This window comes from Convolutriloba macropyga, chromosome 2, assembly GCF_964194025.1.
Source record: "Convolutriloba macropyga chromosome 2, txConMacr16.3, whole genome shotgun sequence".
In the NCBI taxonomy this organism is placed as follows: domain Eukaryota; kingdom Metazoa; phylum Xenacoelomorpha; order Acoela; family Convolutidae; genus Convolutriloba; species Convolutriloba macropyga.
Genome location: NC_134469.1, coordinates 38,861,806 through 38,877,312, shown reverse-complemented (window position 1 = coordinate 38,877,312; position 15,507 = coordinate 38,861,806). Strand labels below are relative to the sequence as shown.

At 33.0% G+C, this 15,507-nt stretch overlaps 1 protein-coding gene across 7 annotated transcripts in view; it reads left to right on the top strand.

Moving 5' to 3' along the window:
- LOC142358649 (uncharacterized) overlaps nt 1–15,507 on the top strand; it is a 71,805-nt gene that overhangs the window by 41,601 nt on the left and 14,697 nt on the right. Inside the window, exon 1 of one of the 7 annotated variants that reach the window (XM_075410116.1) lies at nt 5,155–6,079. The exons of 2 other annotated variants lie outside the window; for them this stretch is intronic. The gene's annotated coding sequence lies outside the window, so the exon portion shown is untranslated. Of the gene's footprint in view, nt 1–5,154; nt 6,080–6,733; nt 7,120–13,894; nt 14,267–14,329; nt 14,354–15,507 lie in introns of those variants that run through there. 4 more of the 7 variants (XM_075410121.1, XM_075410123.1, XM_075410120.1 and 1 more) reach the window with 4 other exon arrangements.

The window sequence follows — 15,507 nt, the reverse complement described above, 5'->3', positions numbered from 1 at the left end:
GGATTAAACTCAAAACTCTTTGAACTTTTTTATTTAATATTTGAATATGTAATTAATCGGTGAATAAGTACTAATTTTCTGATTTTATCTGCTACAGTTCTTCTCCAACAGAAGGAAATGTCATACGGGATGGATACTACTCTCAGAATATCCATCACCGTATTCTAGTTCATGTTTGTCATTTGAAAGACAGGTGCTTCAATTCAGTTCTTATTTCAGTTCATCCTACATATTCTAATGTTTGTTCATATCTTAGACAGGAAACTTTCTGATCACGCTTGTAAACATTTCTTGAGCATTTCCTGTGATGTGATTCACTTTTGAAATAATTTTACTTCCTTTTTGATTTCAGTTTGCTTAATTTTAATCCTCATTCTCCCATTTGAGCGGCTAAGATTCAGTTCTAATTTAACATTAGTAAATCGCTTTTCAAATACGGTTGCTCAAGTGGTGTTGAGCCTTTCGCGCCAAAAATACCCGCCTCACGAATTGAGAATTCAAATAGACTAATGATACTTGGCAAACGCAGCGCAATTGACTTCTCTAACTAATTCAGAAAGCATTCGCGACTCGATTGACTTGAGCAAATGTAATCGAGTATAACAATACCAATCGCATCATCGTGACGAAGTCCACATTAAATGATTTGTGGATAAAAACCAAGCAGCTATGTTGGAAATGAATGGTACGCAAAGCAAAAAACAACACAAAATGAATATGCAGACTAGGCAGACTTTAAAAAGTGTTTCAAAATGAGTGCCTTTTAAATTGATAAATACGCGTAACCATTTACCAAAACGGTTAGTTAACATTTCAATAAGATTCAATGTTAGAAATCAAAACAAAAAGTTAGTACCCAGTTATACTTGGCAAAAAAAATGACAAAAACCATCAAAGCATATGATGAAAAAACGTTAAACGCACGATTGAAAACGATAATCTAAGGTGCTTGAAGAGCAATGATCTCTCAGAAAAGAGCATTAATGGTACACCAAAAACACTAACCAAAATTAAAAAGAAGCAAAAATAACCGGATAAGATCTGCTCTAACTTAAATTGAAGAATGTTCAAATGAGATACCAGAAACTAACAATTCCTCAGAACTCAAAATTTACAAGTTTTTTCAATGGCAAACTGGATTAAGGTTAAAAAAACCGTTCAATTAAAGCTTAGAACTTAAAGGAGTTTTCATTTTTATTTAATGAAAAAGAAGTTGAATCTGTGAGTAATCTGAGTGGTTAAAAGTCAACAAAACAACGACAACTGGGGCAAAAGGCCAAAAGAGGCAGAATTGAAAAAAACTATAGTCATTCAAACATTTAACAATGAATCAAAATCAATGCATATGCTGTCATATGCATTCTTAGAAAACTGCAGCGCACTGTCATCAATGTGATTAATGTATAAGACCACAAAAGAAACTCAGATATAACCATAACTGAAAATTTTTATGAACTTAAATAATTTCAGACCATGAAAAGCTTGTCCCATGAAAAATCAATAGAATAGAATCACCTAGGCCGTTAAAATTTACTTGAAATGGCAGGATGACCTGCCCTTTATGAAGTTATAAGATAGCACAACGACAACAAAAAATACAGATAAGACCCAAATTTTCACGATAATTTTAATGAAAATGTTCAGGAATGATTGTGTAAAAGACAAGAATAAAATAGTCGGACCACTCGTCGCTTCCAAAAGCAACATGTCAGCACTACTAGATCACCTTAATTGAATTTTCGAATTAATAACGAAAAGGAAAAACGCAAAAAAGCAGACGTCAACTTGCCGCACTTGAAAAATTTTTTCTTTAACAACTGAAAATTTGTTTATACATCATTTTCTTGCTTCCCTTCAGAAAATGTTAAAAAAATGTTACGCTTTTGCAGCTCTCGCTTTGATTCACTGCACAAGTTTATTTAAAATCTACTCAAATTTAGTCTATCACGGACATCAAAAAGTCAGATCTCAAAAAAGTGAAACCCAATTTTTATTAAACCCTTTAGATTGATAGCCACCATGAGATCAATAAAAACGTTCCTACTGCTTTGTGACCTCTAAAAATGCCTAATTGCTTCAAAAATTAACTGAAAAGTCTAGAAATAGATCAGAAATAACTATGTAAATGAATAAAAGTTACGTTTAATTGACTTTAAGTCATCAAAATGCTGTAAAAGCTACCTTTCCTAATTGTGTTGCAATATAATAGAGATCCAACTTGTCCTGGTATGATTGGTTTGTCAATGTTATCTGAGCAAAATTTAGGGCAATGTTATTGAGAATTACAGTTTATCTAGAATTACTGATTTGGTGCTTTCTCGATTTGAAAAGTAAGGTTGAAACAATTGGAAAATCAAACAACATCTTCCAATTGTTTTACTACATTACTACAATCAAAAGTTTAAATAAGAAATTGAGTCGATTAATTTTTCTCCTATTTTTTATAACTGACCGAGCAGTTGTTCGTTAATTTGAGGCATTGGGTTTAGAAAGCAAGATATTGGCAAACATGGGAGAAAAAGTTTGGCATGGCTTTTTGTTTGATCAAATTGAACTTATTTTAAATTTTGTTAAAACTTAGAGCTTTAAACCCACATTTTAGTTTCACCAGAAAAAAGTTCGGAAGTGCTGTTGTTGAAGTTTTTGCTTGCAAACGAAAACGTTACGCAACGGCTTTTCCTCAGCAGTAAAGTGTTCAGTTTGAAAAAATACACTCCTCCAGCTGGTGATTGGAAACTTTGTTTTGGAAAAAACTCTCCAGAAGTAATACGCTAATGTTTCTTCCCCATTCTCCATATTTCGTTCTCGCTCCCAGTGAAAGCCAAAACGATAGTTGATAAGAAACAAACTAAATTACGGTAAATCTGGTCAAAATTTTGCCATGTTGCATGGCAAGATAATATCAAGATACGTTCGAACTTGCATGGCTGTCAAGAAACAAGATCTTAGCAAGATTTTAAGGAAAGATTGACCATGATATGGCAACACGTACCAAGTAATCAACAGCACACAAAAACAAGATGTTGCACTTAACCATTGGATTGAGCAAGGGTTGTCAAGATTTATCAACAATTAACAAGAATTATTAAGAATTAGCAGAATAATCTATAAATGTTCCTCGAATCAAATATGGTTGTGTTTTAATTGCCTTCAGTCTATTGAAATTTCCCGTTTTTTTCAGCTCTTTTTCTCGTTGGGAAACGGGGAAAGCAGGTGTCTTTTGAGATAATTGTTTTCCCTGAGTTCCTGTTAATTTCTCGCTAAAAAGCTGGGCACGAAAAAACAATCGGATCCGTTTCTCGATATTTCCAGTAAATTTCTTGCAGGAAATTGGCAAATTTAGCGGGAATTATCGGTAATCGTATTTTTCCTGGCTTTCTCGCCAGGAGTTACCAGGAAACATAGCACTGGAATGAAAAATCAAAAGTAAAAACAGTTCCCTGTTTGGCAGAAAAAGATCGTGGGCTTCCTTTTCGCTAATTCATGACTAAAAACTTTTCAATCCTTGCTCAATTCAGTCAGATTTTTATTGCCAAGCTTTACCATAATCTTGGCAAGTTTAATCAAGAAAATGTCTTGATACACCTTGATAAGATCTTGGCAAGATCCTATCAAGATGTACCAAGAAATTTTGGTCTATCAAGATCTTAGTAAGATAATTCATATTTTGTCAAGACTGTTAAGATCTTGCATATCTTGGCAAGTTGTATCAAGTTGCGTTTTACTGTTGGGATATTCCTCACTGTGGTTTCTTTCTCCATATTATTCACCTTCGTACCAATTTGTATGAATGTGAGTTGTTTTACTGGGGGAGATAAACTGGGGACTTTTTTGCTATATCTTCTCAATAATAAAACAGACAGTTTTTTGCCTCTTCATAAATGAACATCGCGAAATGAAGTTTTGTTCACAATTTAATAACAAAAAACAATTTGTGATCCAAATTGTTTAACCGGTCTCCTTTTTTCGAACGCAATCCATCATTCAGGAACAAGGCCGACCTTCAGTATAATTATTGATCAACGAGGTCAGATAGAAGAGTCTTGATTCGTTATGAGTCTTGAGTCTACTATTCAAACACTGGGAAAAGATAAACTGAAATAGACTGATCAACACTCGGATTGACACTCCGCGGTTGAAGCCCGAATCTTTTACCATTAATTTTACTACTACACCACAACTAATTCTGACTCCCACATCGACCTCCAACGACCTCCAACCGCCGACCTCCGACCTCGACCGACCTCCGTCATCAATCTTCATCGACCTCCGCCACCAACTTCCACCGACCTCCGCCACCAACCTCCACCGATCTCCGCCACCGACCTCCACCGACCTCCTCACCGACCTCCACCAGCCTCCACCGACCTCCGCCACCAACCTCCGCCTCCGACTTCCACCGACCTCCGCCACCGACCTCTGCCTCCGACCTCCACTGCCGACCTCCGTCTCCGATCTCAGCCACCGAATCCACCCCAAAGATGTAAATGCACCAATATAAGGTATAGTTGGAGCTAGAATAGCTTTTAAGGGTATCGCCATTTTAAAAAAATTCGTGCATTAGATCGAGTTATTCAAAATTTTGAAAACTTTGTGAAACATTCTGTGCAGTGTTGGCCAATAATGCAAATGAGGCTGCGAAGAAGAGGGGCAGACTGGGATGTTTCGTAATGGATTCTGGGCAGACTGGCAAAAGTATTTATACTGCTATTTGTCTTGTACAGTAATGGTTACAACTGAAAGTCAATGGTACAGCGCTGAAACTCACTGTCAGCAAGTTCGGGGTTCCAATAGATAACCAAGAAAAATATTCTGAATACTTAATCAATTTTTGAGTTGAAACAAGCAAAGTTAATCATTTGACGAGTTGTGACATTATGCGCAGACACCCATGACCGATTCTTTTTGTTGTCTTCTTCTAGCAGCGCAGGGCTCCTTCTATGTATCTAAGAACTTCTAATTCAGGCCCTTACCCCTTCATTAAATCTCTTACGCAAAATCACACGTGACAAAATATGACTAAAAGTTGTTAATATCTGACATTGCCAGTATGAAATAATAATGCTTATATTGCTTATAGCCTTTCAGCAATTTTTCAAGCCTGACAATTCTTTTCAATTATTGAAGCCATAATTCTCCATAGATAAAAAATAATGAATAAATGACGTAAATAATTGACAAGCTAACAGCAAATATTTCCTTCACTAAAGATGTGCATTCTATTACTGCAAACAATGCTAAAATTCAATATTTGCAACAATAGATTTGGTCTTTTGTTATCTAATTTTGAGCTATATTTGGCACATGATGCAGAACTGATTACATAATAGTGAGTATGTTACGTAACATTGACTGTGCTATTAGATAATGCTACACTACGTTCTGCATAGTAGTGTCTACTATTGTGCACAATCAATTAAAGCACCTGGTACTTAAAAAACTGAATCACGCGAATTATTTTTATCATACTAATTTTAGAGGCGGTCTTAATGGCTCATGATTAAAGAAACAAATTCTCATTCAGATTTTAAGAGCTGGTCTTTATAATTTATTCATGCTTTTAGTTTTTACGTCGTTACCCATATTTTAGAGCTTTTTTCATTTTTATACAGGTGAAAATTTTGTTTCGACCAAGAAAGCTTAATTACATTTTAAAATTTTATCATAAAAAATTTGACAGTTTATTCTTTGTCAGTTTATTATAATTTCAAATCGGTCATTTAGGGCTAAATTGAAAAGCATGAGTCACCTTATTTATGACCTTTGTTGAGGTCACGGTAGAATTAACGATATCTTGAGAGCAGAAAAGTTATCGGATTAGGGATAAACAATAGCGGCATCTAATCCTAACAAGAAACGACTTCAATGGCGGTTTTATCCTTTTACAAGAAAGACTAGAGGAAAATTAAACGGCTTGTCCTCCCTCATTTGATGTATATGGATGTTTTGCAGCTTTGACAAGAAGTGGATTTAGTCATAAAATAACTAACAAGTCGATCTGATTTTACCACTCAGAATTAACCTTCAAGTTATTATCATCGGAGTTACGTTTTCCGGGGGAGTTTTGGAGTTGATTGAGGTGAGTTTGAGTCTTTACTTTGATACCCCCTCCCCCTCGAAGAAGTTTAAACTAAGTTTGATCTGGAGGTAAAAAGCTTTGTTTTGGCTCTACGTTTTTCTTTCATTAAATTTTGTGCCGGAAAAACCCAATTTCAATATTTTTCAATTGTTTAGGGTCTTTAAATAAAATAGTGTTAGTTTATATTGAGCTCAAGTTATAGGTGTAAGTATTGACTTTTAATTTAACGGATAATTTTGCATGCTGGTTATTTCGGGCTATTCGTGCCTCCGATTTTATGGAACGCGACCCATTAGAGATTTACATGTGCAGTAGTTTGTGGTACAATTCAATAAAGAAGAGAGGAGCCGACACTTTATTTTCAGTGTCATCCGCTCAAATTTTGTAAATACAAGCAATTAAAAGTAATAGTGGCAAAGGCTGATCTTCATTATTTGCTGCGCATATCAAATATTTTTTATTAAAGTTCTGATTTTTGATTTGTTTCAATATTTTCTAAACTTTGAAGTTAATCCTAACTTACTTCTGGCAAGTTAACGCGAGAAAGAGCTTACTCAGCTATTCCTATAAGTTATCGCGAGAAAGAGTTTACTCAGCTATCACAGATTCCTATATTGACTCCGTCCGATTTCGATTGGCCTTCTGATTAATTGGTGAATCAGAAAAGCTGGAAACAATCTTGCAAGTCGCTGCATACGTGCACCAAACTACTTGCAAAACTCTTACAGGCTTTTCTCTTCGCCTTCAACTTTTTTCCAACCTTTTTGATTCGCGTGAAAAATACTTGCAAGCTTTGTTATTAGTCTTTCAAGATATCTTACGAGCCTTTCGATTCATCTTACAAGATATCTTGTAGTTTTTTAAATCGAATTCTGTCAACCACTGCTCAATCATCAATTCGGGTGCTATTGGAGACTCCAAAGCATTTTTGGACAACGCTAGACGGCACGGAACTTCCACCAAAGGACACTCGAGTCACCAAATAAGAAAAGAGACCCAGTATTTGCTAAGAAAGAGAAGCATGTATTCATCATAAAAATGTAAACATCAGCAAAAATGCAAAAAAGGGGCACAAAAATAGAGCACAGAAGAAAAGGAGCACAGAAAGATAAGGCTAACACAGCAAAATAATGTCAGCTATATTATACACTGCAAGACTGCTTTATTGTAGATCAGCTTTTGTCTTTAAATTATAGGTATTGAGCCTGTTATAACATCCAAATAACTTATTCTAAAACACTTTTTGAGCATTCGAAAACGTTCGAAAACTTTATACGTTAACAAGAAGGCTCGTTAATGTGCGTTTGTACATGATGTTCCGACCCGCGCTCATCTACAATTTTGACTTAACTGTCAACCAAATGAAGAGATAATCAAAAATAGAAGTTTGAGTTTAAAAAAATTGTTAAACAACCAAGCTAATAATTGAATTACAAAATGCAAAGCCTCATTACAGCAAGATATGTCACTAAAAGGACTACGAGAAAAACCACAACAACAAACAAAGTAAAACAAAAATTATACGGCAAAAATTCAATGTCTAAATTTGAAAGCACCTAGTAACAACGTCAAATTAGAATCAGACAAAACCCAAACAACACAAATTTACTTTTTTCCTAATTACGCAGCAGATGGGATTTTTTTAATGATACTAGGTAACAAGGTTTTTAATGATACTAGGTAAAAGAAGAAATAATGAGGTGAAATACAAAAATCAATCAACAGTTCTTATCCCAAATAATTTCAAATATCTTAAAAATCATAAGCTTTTAACGATATAATTCTCTTTAAATATAATAAGAATTTTTCATGCCAAACCAATAGGACCTTTCTTTGGTTAGACTAAAACATAGGAATGGACTAAAAGTGCAGAAAAACTAAAAAAATTACGAACAACAAATTACACGAACAACATAGCTAAAACTGATGTTTTGTTTGTTGACAATATGCATTTTCAAAAAGTTTTGTGAGTGTTTGTTTTTTTCCTCATTTAGCACATTTGCGTAGTACATGATCCCAATGATTTTCAAATGTGGCTCAATTGAATTTATTAATTTTTTTAGTACAATTTCAGCTGAATTAGTATAAAAAGAAATTGAAATATAAATAATTAATGTTCAGATAATAGCTAATGATTTCAAATCAGTAGCTATTATCCAAATATTATGCATTTTCATTTTAATTTCTATTTATACTAATTCTGTTAAAATTATTCTGAAAGAATAAATAAGCTCAATTGGACCACATTTGAAAATCATTGGGATCTGTTATTACGCGGTGAGCTAAAGGAAGAGAAAAAGAAACACAAATACACCACTCACAAAATTTTTAGGAAAACACATATTTTCCAGCAAACAAAACATCAATTTGATATAATATCAGTTGTCATGTTATTTTAAAAATACAAGGAATTTGATGGGACCTCTCAATGATGAGATTAAGTTGCAAATTGACGAAAAGAATAACAAAAATTGAAAAAATTGAAAAATTTTTGAAAACGTATGAGCTCATAAACTTTAGGACTATTCGCTATAGACTGACTGCTTTGGGTAACACCCTTTTTTCAATCATAAATTACAACCTTATGAGACCGGTCAGTAATTTACGGCTGCCTGAAGAATAAAAAAAAATATGCAGAAGAAGCAAATTCAAAAAAAAGAACGAGAGAATTGTCAAATATGTTAACAAATGAATTTTCAGTGAAAACATTTCTATTTTCAATTATCCGTTAACAGCAATGGGATTTTTTTTAACATTTGACTACAAAAAATCAACAAAATATGAATGAAATCTTTAAAACTACGAAGTTTTTGTGAAGTTCCGTAATATCAACGTCATTAAATTCAATAGCTTTCAATGGAAGTCAATAAATAAGCTAATTTATGCCTCGTTGTAGGTACGCGGATGCTTTTCATTCATAGATCACCAATAAGACATTACAATAATTCATTGACTATGAAAACAACAAAAACTACAGGCAAAATCCAAAAACTCAGTTTTAAAGTGCGAGAAGAAAGTGTCGAAGCCATTTAAACCTTTAATTTTTCTCTGAAAACGTTATCTCTGATCCCTTGAACGTTATCTTTAAATCTTTGAAAAATTTTTTTCTTAATAGGACAATGTTTTAAGTTTTCAAAAACAACCAAATATACGAAAAAAATCCAAAAACTAAAAAAAATTGAAAACTGAAAACTCGTGGTGACAAAAAACCAATAGTTAGAAGATAAAACAGCTAACTAGATTAATTTTGGTCGAAGTAGAAAAAAGGGGGGACAGGTCATTAGTGAAGCTGACTTACAGTTCAGGAAAACAGGTTTAAGACTGGTTAATTTTCAAAAAAAAATTCGAAAATTTTTTTAAAAGTCTTAACAAATATTAAATTCAATAGCTTTCAACGGAAGTCAATAATCTCAGTTATGTCTCAATTTGAGGACAAGGATATTTTTCATGCATAGCCAATCAATAAGACACCAAAACAATTGTTACGACTATGGAAACAACAACAAATAAAGGCAAAAACCAAAAAAAATCAGTAGAAAAGTGCGAGAAGAATGTGTCGAAGCCATTTAAACCAGAAATTTTTCTCTGAGAACTTTATCTATGATCTGATCCATTGAACGTTTTTTCTAAGCCAATAGTAGCTCTCAATATCAGGATGTGATAAGATTTTAAGAGGAAACAATAAAACAAAAACATCCAAAAATTTAAATTTTTTTTGAAATCTTGTGGCTTACAGGTCATATAACCAATAGTTAGAAGATAAAACCGCTAAACATATGAATTTTGTTTGCAGTAGAAAGGAAGGTGGTCTTGTCATTACTGAGACTGACTAACAGTTCTCGAAAGTAATTTTTTGATCTGTTAATAATAAATTTTTTTTCGAAAAATCATTTTTAAAGTCTTAACAGCCATTAGCTGTCCACTCAAATTAATGGACAGGTTCACTTAAAGCTCATTACAGACCCTATGTAACTTTCATTCAAAAAGTCTATGTCATAAGACTCCAAAAACTTAGTTAAACCTCAAAAAGAAAATCAAATTTCCATTTAAAGTTGACAAAACTCAGAGCCGAAGCCAAAAAAACACGAGCGATTCCTTGAAAATGACTGTTTTGTTCATTGACTTTTATTTGACTGTAAATCAAGTTTGTCAAGAACAGAACCCCGATATGAAAAGTAACTAGTTTCTAGGTGACATAAGAAAACAAACCAATATGAAAACTTTTCAAAAAAAAAGAGCTCTCTCAAATAGAGTTCAAATTATTTTGATATTTAACTTCCCTATGAGACCAGAACTAGTCTTTTTTCGCCTTTCGCCTATTTGGAACACAAAGTTATACTTTTTGTGGCGTGAAATGTAATTTTGAATTAATATTATTATAGAAATTGACTTAATTTGAAGGAAAATTACACTAAAAGTGAACAAAATCATCCAAATATCCCGTGTTCACACAAAACTACAATCCTCGAAAACTCCTAAAAAAACGAAATTCAAAAAAATCTTTTTAGTTTCGAATTCTTCGCTAAACGAGCTTTTTAATGATACCACTCACATTTCTCAACGATGAATATATCGATCGGCCAAAATTGTCTGAACGAAAAAAACCCATTTGAGTATATAGTTCCTCCCCCCACATGTGAGGTCGGAACAAATATTTTGTGAGAAAGTTTGACAATCTAAATCAATTTATAACACTGTTCTAGGACTTCAATCCGCTCATCTCTAGCTTTTTACACAATTTTTTTGTCAGATTAATCAAACTCAGTGCTAACTTTTTGTAATTACTATTGATTTCGGCAAAATTTACAAAAAATCAACCGGTACGAACCCTTCGTGATGATCACCAGAGACACATGTGAGAGATACACATTTTCACTTTGCTATGAAGTTCATGTCCTTTTAAGAGAATTTTTTATATATAGAAACACTTATAAAACACATCTCAACAAAATATCTAAGATTTGAAAGAAAATGTGGGGCCATTTTTTTTAAACAAAAAACAGAGTCGATTAGTGATATCATGACAAGACATCATCTGCTTACTGTTTATGAAGTTTTTGCGATTTTTTTTTCAAAGTCATGCTTCATGAACTCAGAAAACACGAGTCGTCTCACGAGTCGAAAATAGAGGAGGCAGCAGTCCTTTTCAAGTGTCCCGCCAAACGTAACTTTTCAATTTATATAAATTTGGTTTTGTGTGAATAATGTTATGTCGCTGGTAATCAGATTCATTTCAAAGGATGCTTTTTACTATTTAAAATTTTGTAGTTTTTCTTATTTCATTTCTAACTTCGACTGTTGGATGAGGCGAATACTTGAGCACAAGTCAGCTTTGATTTGAGTGTTGATTTGAATCATATGCTTTTCTAAAGGTTTCTAGGCTCAGTTGTCATAACAGCCACAGACTAAAAAGGCTGAAGTTTTGAAAATTAACATTTGCAGATAATTATACTGTCACAACCATTTCAAGAGGATCTTATAAAATATTTCAGCTTCTCAATATAGCAATTGGTTTTCTTCAATTTCTTATTTCAACACAAAAGTTTTGCAGTAAAGGCACTCGCCGTCTATTTTTTCGACATTCTGAGAGAGTAAATTGACTTTAATTGCTGCACATAACTGCTTTAGTTATTAGTTGAAGGCTGAGTAATATGATTGCAATTATTTTTTAAAGTGGTCTAGAAAATTTATCAATTTTTCATGGTAATTAAAAATGACCAAAAATACCATTTTTAAAGTTTTTCTCCCCTGGTCTGTAATAGCTCTCGCCCTCACTAAACCACAGTTGTGTGATTTTAAAACGGAAAGTTGCCTTGTCTCTTAGAAGCTTTTTTTTGCAGATCTTCTTATGTTCTTTAAATACAACCTGTTACTAGAGCTCAACACAATACATTCGGACAACTTTTGATTAGTTTTTTTTCATATCACAAGTGATAATTCTTCAGTACATATGTAACGGATATTTATTGCTAAAAAGGATTGCTTTTTATGGTTTCAAAAACATCTGTTCAGTTCAATTCAGGATTTTTACCTCTAGTGCTTGAAAGAGAAAAGTTCGTCTTTTGCGATTCATAAGCGAAGTAATTTTATCAATCCTTTTGTTGGCTTTGAATTGACTTGAGATCCAGTTGCTGTCATAGTTTATGGTTGTAATAATTAGTAGTTTGCGGCTTCAGAAAGCGATTCTTAAGAACTTCATACTCTTCTGTTATTTATTAAGAGCACAAAATTTAAGTATCAAACGAGATAAATCACGCATCTAAATTTGCACTTCGATTGATATAAAATATGAGAAAAATTTTCTTACTTTGTTATAATTGAGTGCTTCAAAATACTTCTCAGTTTAATCATTTGGTCAAATATGGATTTCTGCTTAACTTAAATTACTTTTGATGAACAAAATTTCAGTTAGTTATAAACACAGTTACATCACGACGGAAAGTTAATTGTTCTGACCAACATATCAGCAAAGCCGAGGTTATAAGCAGGTGAAATTTTGTATCAAATTTATTTTTTCATCAATTCTTGACTTGCGATTGCCCAGAAAACACTAGTTGCACTAGAACACAAAAAAAGTAGGTATGATATAGAGCCATGGTTAAGCGTTTGAAGAATTTTAAGTTACGCACTTAAACTGGTTTTTGATATCTTAATATTTTTATATCTCAAATCTGAAATTTTTTATAGTATATTCTCATTGTTCAAGTCGCAGCCGATCTCCTTTTTAAGAACCTTAATTGAAGTTTTGAAATGTCCAGTATTGCTAAAAAAAAACAAGCCACCGATTCTGTGACTTGGCTCATAACTTACCAAAACTTGTCATCAAATAACATTCTGAAACAAAAAGAATTTGCCCTCAGAAGGCTTTTTATGAATTATGCAACCATAAAAACAATCTTTTTCTACATTTTTTTGATAAAATAGCCAGCCGCAGGATCATTATGCGGCCAAAGTCCGAAAAATCGGGTGCACCTAATCAATTCTGTCGGACTTTTCCACGAACTATGTTTTGAAATTATACTTGTAAGATTGCGTGGAAACGAGTTGCACTGGGCTATTTTAGTTCGAAATCAATTCAAAATACCACTTTCCATTAGATACAGTATCTAATTACCAAAATGACAGAAAACCTACATTTGCAGATAATTATACTGTCACAACCATTTCAAGAGGATCTTATAAAATATTTCAGCTTCTCAGTATAGCAATCGGTTTTCTTCAATTTCTTATTTCAACACAAAAGTTTTGCAGTAAAGGCTTTCGCCATCTATTTTTTCGACATTCTGAGAGAATAAATTGACTTTAATTGCTGCACATATCTGCTTTAGTTATTACTTGAAGGCTGAGTAATATGATTGCAATTATTTTTTAAAGTGGTCTAGAAAATTTATCAATTTTGCATGGTAATTAAAAATGACCAAAAATACCATTTTTAAAGTTTTTCTCCCCTGGTCTGTAATAGCTCTCGCCCTCACTAAACCACAGTTGTGTGATTTTAAAACGGAAAGTTGCCTTGTCTCTTAGAAGCTTTTTTTGCAGATCTTCTTATGTTCTTAAAATACAACCTGTTACTAGAGCTCAACACAATACATTCGAACAACTTTTGATTAGTTTTTTTCCATATCACAAGTGATAATTCTTCAGTACATATGTAACGGATATTTATTGCTAAAAAGGATTGCTTTTTTTGGTTTCAAAAACATCTGTTCAGTTCAATTCAGGATTTTTACCTCTAGTGCTTGAAAGAGAAAAGTTCGTCTTTTGCGATTCATAAGCGAAGTAATTTTATCAATCCTTTTGTTGGCTTTGAATTGACTTGAGATCCAGTTGCTGTCATAGTTTATGGTTGTAATAATTAGTAGTTTGCGGCTTCAGAAAGCGATTCTTAAGAACTTCATACTCTTCTGTTATTTATTAAGAGCACAAAATTTAAGTATCAAACGAGATAAATCACGCATCTAAATTTGCACTTCGATTGATATAAAATATGAGAAAAATTTTCTTACTTTGTTATAATTGAGTGCTTCAAAATACTTCTCAGTTTAATCATTTGGTCAAATATGGATTTCTGCTTAACTTAAATTACTTTTGATGAACAAAATTTCAGTTAGTTATAAACACAGTTACATCACGACGGAAAGTTAATTGTTCTGACCAACATATCAGCAAAGCCGAGGTTATAAGCAGGTGAAATTTTGTATCAAATTTATTTTTTCATCAATTCTTGACTTGCGATTGCCCAGAAAACACTAGTTGCACTAGAACACAAAAAAAGTAGGTATGATATAGAGCCATGGTTAAGCGTTTGAAGAATTTTAAGTTACGCACTTAAACTGGTTTTTGATATCTTAATATTTTTATATCTCAAATCTGAAGTTTTTTATAGTATATTCTCATTGTTCAAGTCGCAGCCGATCTCCTTTTTAAGAACCTTAATTGAAGTTTTGAAATGTCCAATATTGCTAAAAAAAACAAGCCACCGATTCTGTGACTTGGCTCATAACTTACCAAAACTTGTCATCAAATAACATTCTGAAGCAAAAAGAATTTGCCCTCAGAAGGCTTTTTATGAATTATGCAACCATAAAAACAATCTTTTTCTACATTTTTTTGATAAAATAGCCAGCCGCAGGATCATTATGCGGCCAAAGTCCGAAAAATCGGGTGCACCTAATCAATTCTGTCGGACTTTTCCACGAACTATGTTTTGAAATTATACTTGTAAGTTTGCGTGGAAACGAGTTGCACTGGGCTATTTTAGTTCGAAATCAATTCAAAATACCACTTTCCATTAGATACAGTATCTAATTACCAAAATGACAGAAAACCTTATTGATGTTTAGTTTCACAAATATCCCTCTGGAAATTTATAGTGAACTAAGAAGACAATAAGCAGTTCTGAAATTAACTATAGTACTGTTCACAAGAACAATTAGGTTTTGGAATTTGAACTCAAGTAATTACTAATAAAATTCATTAATTACTAATAAACCACTAATAAAAAATGGTTTTGTTTTCACAAAACCCAAACTTAAATGAAATCTGCTTTTTCGGACATCGGGCACGAAATGATGCTGATATAAGTCCGGTTCAGGTTAAGACATTGACACTTCACTTAATATCGATTCTAACTAATATCGATACTAACTAACTTTACTTGCTTTCAGTCGGTCTTTTCTGTGCAAGAAATTACGAAAGATTTTCCAAGCCTAGAAAAAAATTGCCCATGGTAAAACCTTTTAATAATAAGCGCAACTTTTGTCGCTAAGAAGGCGCTGTAAAATGAACTTACAAATCAAAATTTATATTGAAAACGCTTAATTTAAATTATAGCGAAAATGAATTTGCACGGTATCTCAATGACTGGATTTTAAAGCTGGTCAACAAATCGACGCTCGTGAAACTTTTAATAGCCCAGGTTCACTATA